The sequence below is a fragment of the Coptis chinensis genome, chromosome 2 (genome assembly GCF_015680905.1).
Source record: "Coptis chinensis isolate HL-2020 chromosome 2, ASM1568090v1, whole genome shotgun sequence".
NCBI classification, from domain to species: Eukaryota; Viridiplantae; Streptophyta; class Magnoliopsida; order Ranunculales; family Ranunculaceae; genus Coptis; species Coptis chinensis.
This window is the reverse complement of record NC_141457.1, coordinates 12014608-12028652: the sequence shown is the minus strand read 5'-3', so window position 1 is coordinate 12028652 and position 14045 is coordinate 12014608. Positions and strand designations below refer to the sequence as shown.

General features: G+C 36.4%; 2 pseudogenes across 2 annotated transcripts; both read left to right on the top strand.

Annotated features, from left to right (window-relative positions):
• The first annotated feature begins 434 nt into the window (after positions 1-434).
• On the top strand, positions 435-2730 carry LOC147514901 (aconitate hydratase-like; annotated as a pseudogene). The gene is made up of 8 exons (XR_015209723.1): positions 435-576; positions 995-1049; positions 1201-1318; positions 1463-1603; positions 1686-1742; positions 1858-1934; positions 2032-2202; positions 2420-2730. The product of XR_015209723.1 is annotated as an aconitate hydratase-like (transcript).
• LOC147514900 (ETO1-like protein 1 pseudogene) lies at positions 2664-4601 on the top strand (annotated as a pseudogene). The gene is made up of 2 exons (XR_015212958.1): positions 2664-2928; positions 2998-4601. The product of XR_015212958.1 is annotated as an ETO1-like protein 1 pseudogene (transcript).
• Positions 4602-14045: the final 9444 nt, after the last annotated feature.

Below are 14045 nucleotides of genomic sequence, written 5' to 3'. Positions count from 1 at the left end.
AAAAGGAAATAAAAAATAACCTAAAAATTGAGTGTAATCTGAGTGTAACCAAAAGAAAAAGTAACCAAAAAACCATTAGAGAAGAGCTCGGAGAAGAAAGTGCCACGGAGGAAGACCCCTCTCTTTATCTCCTTCTCATCCTATAATTCTGTGTTCATCTCTCTCTTTATAAAAACCAATGACATTAAATATGGAATCGATGTCTCTAGCAATCCGATTGCTTTGCTGATGGTTTTCTTTGTGTTCAGGAATGATTGGGACACACTAAAGAGGTTGCTATCCTTTCGACTGAAGCAAGTATGGTGAGGTATGCTTACAAGTTAATCTTAAGCTACTAAGTGAGGGACACAATGAATAATGATATACCATATGTTGTACATGTATACTGTTTTTCATTAAGTTTTTCTTGCAGATTGAAGAGAAATTCTACGATGTCTGGATTTGTGTATTGTGCAGATTGAAGAGAAATTTCCTTATGCACTCTAGGAGATGATAGAGTACACATATATTTTGTTTTAGTTGTCAAGTTCTACTAGACAAAGCTACACGTATGAAAAAATTGTAGCCATTATCAAGGTATGACATAATTTGATTCTTATATCATTATTATTTTTTTCTTTGTTCGTTTAGTTTAGTTTTTTATTCAAACTAAATACTTCTAATTTTTAACATGCTTGCATAAAACTTCAGAACATCTAATTTCCGGGTATCACTTCTTCATTTTCTCTCATTGTACAGTCTGATTGCTTTTCATTTCTGTCCAGATACTACTGCAAGATAAATATTGTTTTGTTTTGGGTGCGAGTTTACCCAAATATATAAAATGTAAAACGTAAATATTGGCTCATTTTCACATAACTCCACATAATATTGGCTCATTTCCACAGATTTCCACATAATATGCTCATTTCCATGGCTTTCAAGGAGTCATTTACTACATTCCAATAATAATTCATTTCTTTCCCATTTTCAATTAATAACTTTTGGAATTTAGGACGAGAGGCAGAGGAAGTAGAATCAATACGGGCTGCGCTACCAAAACTTGAACAGTAAGATCCTAAATCCCAATAGCCTTCTCACCTTTGTGATTGGACATCATTTGATCTACTTAATCTCTAATTGTCAACCAAAGAAGTCTTAAGTATATGCACTAATAACTAATTCCGTACTATCTCATGTACATATATTGTTCATCAGCAGGTGTATATCTCAAATCTGATATGTTGCCTCATGTTGAGGTGAGTTGTGATCATGCACTGCTCAGTTCTGTTTAGCTATAATTTGGTATTCACCTTTGCAAAATTTGTGGAGTTCTATGGTAAGCTACGTGTTTAAGTTCAATTTATGCTTTAGTCCTATTTAATTGCGTGCTTTTGTCCATGCTAATTCTTTTTGATGTCTGGTACTATATTTATCTCTGTCGAATTTATATAATTGGACACAACTGTATATTTGTACACAGGGGAAGGCATGAGTAAGCTTTCATTGGCTGACCATGCTACAATTTCAAATGTCTCCTGAGTATGGAGCAACCATGGGATTTTTCCCTGTTGATCATGTTACTCTCCAATACTTGAAGTTGACTGGAATAAGTGATGATACTGTGAGTCCTTTATTACTGCTAGATGATTTGTATTATGATTTTATCCCATATTGACCAACTTATTTTTTCATTCAAAATTTAGGTCTCTATGATAGAGGCCTATCTATGGGCGAATAAAATGTTTGTGGATTACAATGAGGTACACTTATTTTATACTGCTTGGTTTTCTTACAATTTTTTTTTTTTTTTTTTTTGTTTTCCTAGCATGATCATGGATGAAGGTTCTTAACGTATGGTTTCTAACATGTACACAGCCTCAGATTGAGAGAGTGTACTCCTCTTATCTAGAATTGAATCTTGTGCTACAGCCATGTGTATCAGGTCCTAAGAGGTAAAAAAAATTGTTTATAGTTGCATTGTTTTTTAGTGACCACTTTTGGTTAGTTTTATAAGCAATCTCTTCTCTTGGCCCTTATGACTCTTGGCAGGCCCCATGACCGAGTTGTGTTAAGTACGTGAAATGAAAACCGACTGGCATGCTGCTTGCTTGGACAGCAAAGTTGGGTTCAATGAAACTTACCTTGCCGGGACAACATTTTCCACCTTCTTGAATGAGATCCGACCTTTAGGAGCCGAAGATAACTGTCAAAGAAGTGAGGGTCAGTCGAGTGTTATTTATATTGATAAATATGAAAACATGGTTAAATCTAGCAAGGGGACGTCATCAACAATCCATATATTTAGCATCAATTGGGAACTTACTAAATGGAAAATACACTGCTTTAGTTGACTTAAAGTTGTATATCTATTATTATTTATGATGTTATTATGTAATGATCATATCTTTTTTTTTGGGTTGACTTGTGCAATATGCAGGTCTAATTCCACTGATGTTGAAGATCTTGAGAAGAGGTTGGCTTCACTTCGTCGCATCTGAATCATCCATGATATCGAGTGCAAGACGCTACAGATACATATTATGCTTATGTAAGATAAGTACGAAATGAAGTGAGTGCATGAAGATGTGATAGACATTAATAAACTTTCATTACATACATGTGTTCTTTTTCTCTGTAAAATTTCTACTGAACTGGTGGGTGCATCTCTACTAGCTCAAATCAATCTATGTTCGATTTCGGACTGTGCATAAGCCATTCCTTATTTAAATATAGTTTTTCTTCAAAGTTTGTTTTATGAGTTTTGGAGAGAACCCCATTTGGAGTTGTGGAGATCAGAGACTTATTCTTTCTGTTATGCCCCATGAGAAAAAAATTTCTGCCAGAAGCTTGTAAAGAAACCCAACTCCATGCACTCAATCCACAGTCATGGCTTCAAGTTGAGAGAGGAAAGCTTACTAAATCCCCTCCATTTTCCCTTTCTTCGATGTAAGTACTTATTTTATTATTTAGCTTGGTTTCCTTTTCATGATATTGAGTTCATTTGTATGTTCTTAGAGAATCTCTCATCAAGGTCCCCGAACCGCCTGTTCTCCCATTTTATAAGCCTGTCGATTATGTAGAAGTTCTAGCTCAAATTCATGAAGAACTTGAGCCTTACCCTCCTCACGAGAGGTCGAACCTTTACTTGCTGCTACAGTTCCAAGTCTTTAGAGTGCTTGAAGAAGTCAAAATGTTACGGAGAGTCTCCTTCTAGCTTGGCAGAAAGCAAGCACAATTCATGAGAAAATTGTTTTTGGGGCATGGTTAAAGTACGAGAAGCTGGGTGAGGTGCTAATATCTTAGTTGCTTGCTTCTTGTGGTAAATGTACTCAGGAGTTTGGGCCAATAGACATTGCCTCATAGCTTCCTACTGGTATGGATTTTAATTCCCCTGAAATATATGGGATAAATGAGAAGCGAGTGTCTCGAACTGTCTTCTTTCAAATTGAAGATGAGAGAATAACCTGTGACTGGCAGAAGATTGCCGCCCTGTCAGTTGCATTTAATTCAAGGCTTAATAGGGATTTTAATGAATCACTTCAAGAAGACAGATATTTCCAAAAATGGCATTTCTCCATCGGGTATGAGGGCAATCAGGGATTTTAGTGAAACTGAGAGTCTAAATGAAATTTGTCCTGATCTTTTTTTGGAATTATTGATATTTTCCAATAAATTTTGCTGTGAAAGGCTCAAAGATGCCTGTGATAGGAAACTTTCATCTTTTGTTACTTCAAGAGAAGAAGCAGTGGACCTTATGGAATATGCTCTTGCAGAAAACTCCAATGTCCTTACTGCTTCATGTCTGTAAGTGTTCCTTCATGATTTTCCCAATTGTTTGAGTGATGATCGGGTAGTTAGGATATTTAGAGACGCTAATAGACAACATAGAGCAATCATGGTTGGGTTTTCTTCATTCTCACTATACTATTTGCTACGTGAGGTTGCCATGGCCCGAGATCCCTGTTCAGATATTACAGCTTACTTCTTGGAACAATTAGTTGAATCTTCAGTCAGTGGCAGGCAGAGGCAGTTGTCTTTTCATCAGCTAGGATGCCCGACTTCTAAGGAAACAATATGACAAAGCTTAACGATTATTTGAGGCTGCTGTGTCAGCAGGCCATGTTTATTCTGTTGCTGGCTTAGCTAGATTGGATTTCATCAAGGGATGGAAACAACAGTCTTGTGACAAACTCAGCTCTGTGATTTCCTCCTTTAACTCTCTTGGATGGATGTATCAGGAGAGAGCACTATACTGTGAAGGCGAGAAGAAGTGTGATAATCTTGAGAAGGCAACAGAATTGGATCCAACACTTAACTACATGTACATGTATCGGCCTGCATGCCTGATGAGGAAGCAAAGTGTTGAAGCTGCTCTGGTAGAAATAAACCGTGTTCTTGGTTTCAATCTTGCATTGGATTGCTTGGAACTCCGGTTTTGTTTCTATCTGGCACTAGAGGACTACCGAGCTGCCTTATGCGATGTTCAGGCAATTCTTACATTGTCTCCCAAGTATAGGATGTTTGAATGACGGGTGGCTGCTACCCAACTATGTACACTTATGCATGAATACCAAGTTGTATGTAGGCTATCATTTATGCATATTTCGTTATCGTTATAAAATGATTTTGTTTTGAATATTAGGCTATTAATTATGCTTATATGTCTATTATTTAAAATTCTATTCTTTCAAATTATAGTCACCATGGACCAACAGAGAACTGTGAAAATGCATCGGCCAAGGTGCGCGAGAATAATTGCGCAAATGGTTGACGTATCTTAGGCATGTTGATTCTTTGACATCATTTTGTTTCCTACTATAAACAACCACTTCAAAATAAAATTACTAGAAATTTCCAAATAAGTCACACATTTGAAAATACTTGGGTATGTATACCAAAATAAATGCCACAAACAACATAATAAGCATCTCATAACAAAACGTGCCGTACGAAGTATGGGGCAGATCTACTTAAAAAAATTGTTGTTTTATACTATCATCTTCCTACCACGTTTCATATAGGAAACCAAAAAATGTTTCATAGTTTTTGAGAACTGCTTATTATATAAGCGTGGGTACCCTATAAGCGTTCGTCACATTAAAGGATCGCTTTTTTATAGCAATAAGAACACTTAATGAAGTATATAAAGCTATTAATCTAATGATTGAAAATAGTATATAAACACAATAAAAGCGTGGAATGTTGAATATAAACAACATTTCATTCGGGGTACAAGTTACTTAAACAACATTTCATTACTTGCAGGTTGCTAGAGAGTACAAGTTACTTGGCTGAATGATGGGTTATCCTTTAGGGTATTTAGAATGCAATGGAGCAAGGATCTCTTAAAATATGGATTGAATCTGAATCCACTCCAGTTGTACAAACTTTGGGCGTTGAGGTGCAAAAGGACAGGAGCTATGAAAATTTCGCAGAAAACACTATGGTTAAATATGGAGCAGCTTAACTCTCATCTTGATAACTATGTTCACATTCTCTTCAATAAGTTTTGTGTATCGTTCATGTGCAGAACACGTGCATTTTGCTAGTATATATAATTTCTACGAGTGAGTATACACTTGATACAAATTAAATACTAGATAGCAAGAAAACAACTACAGACAAACCATTTTAGGAAGGTAGAAATAAACCTTGAAAATTCTCACCTTATATTTTCTAGTCGCCACAAAGTGTAACTCCTTTCTTAGCACCACCAAAAATCTGCACCTAAGTACCTTACTTCAACGGAATGAGACTCGCAATGTGAGTCACCATTGTACTGAATTTAGAGCAATCTGATATACGAATCTCAACAATCCTAAGTGTGTTTTGTTTTAGGTTGTAAGAAACCAAATTTGAGCCATTTATCAATAAAAGTTCACCATTCTTTGCAAAACCCAACGGCCTCGAATTCATTAGATCCAAATCAGCCAAGCATCTTGACCTGATAGGCTTCAGAGCACTTAATTTCAAGACATATAGTTTAAACCAGGACTCCTTCACTCCATAATTCTTCATAACCCATATCTCCATAAAAGAATTATCAAAAAAGCTGCAAATCATAGACAGCTGTCCTCCCAACACCCTTGGAGTTATATCAACATAATCCTTTGTTGTGAATAAATAACTACGGAACAACGTTACCCACAACAAATAGATCAATTCTACACAAGGATCGATCATTCTCACTAGACAAGACTTCAACACCCTCCAAGTATTATCCCAACGCTTCTCATTAACAATTAACAAGCATATAAAGTAAAGATAATAATGCAAAAGAGAACCAACTACAAGACAAGGATATATCATGGTTCGGCAATTTGCCTACGTCCACACTGGCGAGATCCAAGCTTTACTAGATGTCCGAAGTAATAGATTACAAGAGCTCTCAATTCACTCACAAAGAATGAACACTCAACTCACTAAGAATTTCTCTCTTACAATCTCTCTCTTTCTATCTTTTGGTTAGGTTTTGTTTCTACAGAAAAAACCTATATTTATACTATTTCATAAAACTTCCGAAAAAGTCAAAATTGTCTTTGAAAAATGGTGGAAAGCGTGGTCGCTACTCGACTAGGCAAAAGTCGAAGCGCAGGTATATGATTGATTCTTGGAGGTCGCCAAAGCATGAGCGCGGGTCACGCCTTGCCCAGGCATAAAGGGAGCACGGGTCGTGCCCTTCACACCAAAGAGAAAAAATGTCATTTTTCTCTACAATTCTCCACCTCGGTGAGGTTTTAACACATAAAACCAAGCCGAGCACATCCAGCAAGAACACATCAATCCAGAACTCACAGTCAACCGCCCCAAAGGGCTATGCCCACAAAGGGCCACCCACAAAGAGTGTCTTGCTCACAAAGAGCCACCTACAAAGAGTGTCATGCTCACAAAGAGCCACCCACAAAGAGTGTCTTGCTCACGAAGAGCCACCCACAAATAGTCATGCCCACGAAGAGCATGTCATGCCCACAAAGAGTGTCTTGCTCACAAAGAGACCCACAAAGAGTGTCATGCTCAGGAAGAGCCACCCACAAAGAGTGTCTTGCTCACCAAGAGCCACCCACAAAGAGTCATGCCCACGAAGAGCACGTCATGCCCACAAAGGGCCATGCCTACGAAAGGCATCAATCAACAATGCATGAGCCTCCACTATTTGTGGAGTACCTCCAACCAATGTTGGAACTCAACTCCATAGAGAACCTTCTACAACCCAAAGCCCTTTTGCCCTTAGGCAATGAAACAAATTCCCAAGTACAAAACTTGTCACGAGCCTCCACCATTTTTTGCATATCCACCGACCAATCTCTGTAATGAGCATCTCTAACAGCTTCTTGAAGCTATCTGGCTCATCATCTTCAATATTCAGTGCGTAGGCAACCGAGTGCGGTTGACCATAATGCTTCACTGGCTTACCATGCCCGTATTTCATAACTTGTTTCACACTTCTCTTTGGCTTTGATCTAGCCAAAGCTTGCTGCTCAGGTTGTTGTAACTCTACTTCTTGTTGAATAGTTCTTTCACTAAGAACCTCACTCTCTTGTTGAATAGTTCTCTTAAATGTCTCGAAAACTTTATCTTTGGACTTCAAGATATATACCCACACATAGTGTGTATAATTATCGATGAAAGAGACATAATACCGGTTACCTCCCATAGAAGCCACTCTAGAAGGTCCCCAAACATCTGTATGCACATAATCCAGGATGCCTCTCGTCTTGTGCTTACTTGTACTGAACTTGACTCTGCACCGCTTGCCATAGACACAATGCTTTCATGAGAATTCCATACTTGGTTTCTCCAAGTCTTTCAGTAGCCCTCACTTGCACAACTCAGACAATCCCTTTTGGCTCATATGCCCAAGGCGCATATGCCACAATTTTGTGCACTCAGAATCATCACTACATGTACCCACTACTACATCACCTATCACTGTACTATCCAACAAAGTATACAAGTTTCCATGTCTTTGACCCTTCATAATTACTAAAGAGCCAATAAGGATCTTTAGGACTCCACCATTTCCCACAAAATTGTGGCCTTTGGAATCCAAGGTACCAAGAGAAATAAGGTTCTTCTTTAGCTTAGGAACATGCCTCACATCAGTTAAAGTCTTCACTACACCATCATGCATCTTGACCCGTATAGTTCCAATTCCTACCGTCTTACAAGCAACACCATTACCCATCAAAATGAAACCTCCACTCAAGTTCTCATAGGTAGCAAACCACTTCCTATTTGGACACATGTGGTAGGAACACCCGAAATCAAGAATCCACGTATCGGTCATGTGGTCGTCTTGTGTAGACACCGAAAGACTTACATCATCCCCATCAAAGCCGGAAGCAAGACTTGCTTCACTAACATCCTCATTCTCAATCTTAGCACTTATCTTGTTACTCTTTTTCGGGCTAGGGCAATCACATAGATAATGCCCTTTTTCCTTGCAATTGTAGCACCGTACATGTTTTAAAGGTTTCTTCGAACTACCCTTCCACTTGCTTGTGGAAGTCATCTCATTTGACATCACCCTCGCCATCTTTTCTTTTGCTTCTTTATCAAACTTCTCTACTTTAAATCTAGCATTTGACATCTTGAGAGTTTTTTTTCAAGTCACACACAATAACCCCAAAAAATATCTCACTCAGGAACTTTATCGAACACCTTGTCTACACAAATTTCGAGCACTATGGTTCTTTACAAAAACTCAAAATCCTAGGTCGTATACCTCACTCTGATACCAATTGTTGATCTATATAACTGTGGAACAACATTACCCACAACAAATAGATCAATCATACACAAGGATCGATCATTCTCACTAGACAAGACTTCAACACCTTCCAAGTACAATCCCAACGCTTCTCATTAACAATTAACAAGCATATAAAGTAAAGATAATAATGCAAAAGAGAACCAACCACAAGACAAGAATATATCATGGTTCGGCAATTTGTGTACGTCCACACTGGCGAGATCCAAGCTTTACTAGATGTCCGGAGTAATAGATTACAAGAGCTCTAAATTCTCTCTCTTTCTATCTTTTGGCCCAGGCATAAACGGAGCGCAGGTCGCGCCCTTCACACCAAAGAGAAAAAACGTCATTTTTCTCTACATCCTTCATATCACGAGGTTGTGAAAACTCTTGAAATACATTCTTCTCATTATCAAAAGAGATGACTATGTTGACGCCCTCACCTTTCTATTTTCCAAGAAAATGAAAAACTCCATTCAAGAAAACGGTTGTCCCATCACCACTCATAATCTCATAAATTGTCTTAACTTTTCTGGTCAAGTACGAAGCATCACTAACTGAGAATACAAAGATTTCCACATCAAAATAGTCACCAGTTCACCACAATATATCCTGTTCCTCATAGGAATCAGGGTAGTAAATTTGCAGTAATTTGTAGTCTTCACTAGTGACATCATAACCAAATCCATAAACAGTGTAATAACGAACATTGATTAAGTTTTCAAAGCGGACAATCTTGGATTTCCTTGTACACGGATTTAATAAGCACACAAAATCACACAAAATAAAGCAAATTAATCCATTACAAGATCCTATCATGGCAACCATGTCTAACTGGTAATATAGTAGACTGAATTTATCTAATGAATCATCTTCTACATAATAGATTTGTGTCGCTCCAATAGCACGATTAATAGTTAGAATGTGAGCTAGCCCATCTCTTTTGATAGCTTGATTGAGATGTCTTTTTATGAAACCAGAATCAGCAATTAAGTCGTGCCAAGGCTTGCATACACACCTGAACTTTAAGAGGGATTTTGCTAGGAGTCTTGACAGAATTTCAGCAATCATCTCTTCTGGGAGACACACCATTAGTCTCCTCTTTGCTCATTAGAGGTTAATTAGAGTCCTTAGATATATACCCTCTCAGCTCGCCTTCAGAGTCTCCAACATTTTCATAACACTTAAAAATCTAATTACAGAAATTTAGGAGAAATCTTACTTGCCTAGACAAAAGTTAGAAGTCTCACACTAAAAAAGTAGAGCTAATCTTAAACCTAATCACCATGAGGTGTCAATATACTTCCATCATTATTCAATACAGATCAAATATATATATATATATATATATATATATATATATATATATATCATGGAAAAAAAGAAAAAAAGAAATGTAAACAAGATTTAGCAAGTTTGGTTAAGATATCAGATCCTGTCATTGTGTCTTTTGATCTTACACTTTGAAGCCTTTAGATTGAATGTTTCTATTGTCCGTTTGGTGTAAATACAAGTTCCTACTCACGTGTTTTCGTTCGTTCGTTTAGCTAGAGTAGGGATTCGAACCAACCTAAATACTACGACAACCTACAACTTGTATTGCTCTAAGTTAGGAAACATAGTAAGTAAGTTTCTTATTTTACTTTATGAAAAACATGGTTGGTTATACTAAACTACTTAGTTTCCTTCTAGATTTTTAAGGTTACTTAACATGCAAACTACAATAAAATGAAAATCGATTTATAAAAGTGTGGAGGGAGTAAATCCACTCATATTTTGAAACACCCTTCTTGCCTGACTCTAGTTATTGCATATTAATCTTCCTTAAAATTCCTAAACAAATTTTAAATCATATTATATTGTGATCCCTAACAACATAACTCATCTTTAAGATTATGTTGCTAGCATGAGAAACTAAAACATTGACTTATCTCTAAGTCATCACCTTAGTTCCTAACTAAACTCCACACCAACTACCATTTTGGGGTAGGATGTAGAGTCTAGCTTATGGTTTTAAACAACTACTAGAATTAAATAAAAAGGGTTATTCCTCACATGAGCATCATTAACCCTTCACAAAGGGAGAGTCTAGCTCATGATCCTTGGAATTAAAATGAAAGTTACAAACTATATATGTAAATGAGAGAGAGAAAGAAGAAATGAATATCAAACAACCCAATTACCTAAGAAAAACAGAAGTTTTTTATTTAGAACTAGAAGTGTTGTCCACCATTAAAGTGTTACAAGCTTGTCACACCCCAAATTTCCAGACAATATTTAAAACAATTATATTCAATTATCTGGAAACCCGGGGTGAAACAAAACCCATAACCTTGTTATCAAACACGATATATACAAAACTGAAATCAAAATAAAACTAAAGGGAACAATCCTTAAATCACATTATTAAACTACAAATAAACTAACCAACTCTATTACATTTGTCTCAAAACAAAATTGTACCCTTCAGAAAATCTTAAACCAGAAGACTCCAAGAGCAACTCCAAATCACGTGTCCTTATTCATTGGACTCCACCATCTATGTTCCCAAGAACACACCCACGTTGCAAAACAAAGTAAACATGGGTCAGCAAATTGAATTTGCTGGTATGAGTAGACTAACAACAAAATATATATAATAATCTTTCAAATATAACATTACCAACCATTTCAACTTGGAAAACAATATAGTTCCATTTTCTAAAACGGCGTGTAGTTATTTCTTCCCAAGTAAGATTTCACCCCCAATATACAAATTCCAAGAATCTCATATAACAGTACTCATCATTCCCACTTTTCAAAATAACTCACAACATAAATACCACTTACATTCCATTGATTAAATGCACATATGATAACCTAATTAAATATGAGTTTGGTATACCTTACATTTAAGCCAACACGTCGTCTTAGGGTAGGATATTTACGTCCCTGCAGAAAAGATTAATAGATCCTATCTTCCTGCAAAACAAAGTTAGACATCACAATAAAATGATTTATCTCGGCCAGTCAAATTTCCATTCATAACCAAACCTCATTTAAGACATTTAAGTCTAATTGATATAACCTGGTTCGTCCTGCATATTCGGGGAATACTACTTATCATAATACCTATATCAAGGGTAGTCATTCATATGACAGCATTACGTCATAAAGTTTCTGCGTGCATAACCATAGATCTCAGACTATCACAAGTCATTAATATTTTCGTAATAACATATCAAGTTATAGTCATTTCGCAGTCACATAGAAATCACAATCATTTACTAATATTATTCACAGTCACACTTCACATCCATAACATCACACAATTCATATACTTTTACTTAAAAACCACTCGTCTACTTATGAGAACGGGGAAATATCACACCCAAGGAGTACATTCATCCCTTGTGAGTATCAACTCATACAAACCACGTATATATTTCTCATAAGAAATCATATACATCATAATATATAAATATTCATATGCAATAACTCAATCACACATAAAATCAATATTTTTCTTTAATATCACTCGTCTACTTATGAGAACGAGGAAAAGTCACAACCAAGGAGTACATTCATCCCTTGTGAGTATTAACTCATACAAACCACGTATATATTTCTCATAAGAAATCATATGCATCATATACAATAACTCCATCATACGTAAAATCAATATTTTACTTTACTTATTAATTATCTCGTTGACTTATTTATTAAAAGACACAGCCCAATATTTAGTTCCTACTCCACGATTTGCACTACACATATTTGCCAAATCACACATATCCGTGTGCCTCACTCACACCGAGTACAACTACAAGACATATGTCCCGAGCGGGATATCGCCTCCAGGAAACATACTTTCATCTTGTAAACTCGTAACTTATGAGTCACAGCCATCTCTGGGCTTTCCATACACATAATCACAAAGCCTCCTTTGGGCATAACAAAATATCAAGTCATTCATGTCACATTCAATGAATACTTTGGGTCATTCCCACCATATTTAAGGAATAGCCATCATAATACTAATACGTCATTCATGACACATTCAATGAATACCTTAGGTCATTCCCGCCACATTCAAGGAATACTTATCATAACACTAACAGGTCATTCATGGCACATTCAATGAATACCTTAGGTCATTCCCGCCACATTCAAGGAATACCCACCTACATTTCCGTACATTCAAGGAATACAGCCCACTAGCAAGGCGAATGCCTTAGTTCCTCTCTAAGGCGGCTTTTCACATGACATCATTAGTCATAAATATTTCTTTTCATCACAGAGGCATGGAGAGATCTAAAGATATAGGCGACACATTAAATTTTCACCGGACATTTTTACACTGGATTTTAACACTCAAAAGTTATTACTTATTATAATATTTTCATTATATTATAAAATATACATCGCCTCAAGCAATAGAATCATTAATAAAGATTCTAAACACAATAACCAATCAACTCACCTCATTATCCATTATATAAATCATAAATATCAAAAGGTTCAATCAAGAATAACGCATTAGTTAAATGTCTCGTGAATACATTTTAAACTACCACAATCACATACACAATTAAGTACTAACATTGTACACATATAGTTAATTATCACAATAACTAATAACTAATATATAATATATAATATAGTGTAGTGGCTGCACTTTTGCTCAAAGTTGCCTACGTATCCAAATCTTTTAAGATTGGAATCAAGCCCTCGTAGTTCTTATCAGCCACATAGTCAATGCTATAGTTTTTCCTACATTCATCCAAATGACATGTAACTTAAATATTTAGAAACTAGGGTATGTAGACATAATTTTTCATGTAGAACTCAAAGTCCCAACATCAGCCCATCTAGAAGAAAACTTAAGTTGAAAATGGTAAAAATCCTAATTTTTAGCAAACTAGATTTCTGACGGACTATCTTCCGAATGACACAACTCTTTTCACAGGTATCCAACCGCATCGAGGCTTTTTGTGTTGCAAAGCTGACACACAGAACTTACTTTCTCATGTTTTACAAAAGTACTCAATCTCATTCTAAATGTTCCAAAACTAGGCTCGAACACAGTGCGCAGAAACTGATTTCTGACGCACTGTTTTCTGCCAGTCAAACTTCCATACATCATAATTAATTCCATAGGCCTCGGAATGTGATGAGGCCAATTGGAATAGAAAGCAGACTTCCAAATATTACTTTTTCATGTTTTCATAAAAATCTAGTTCAAACTCTAATTAAACTAAAACTGGACTTGAACACAGTGCGCAGAAATTGATTTCTGACGCACTATTTTCTGTCAACCAAACTTCCAGAC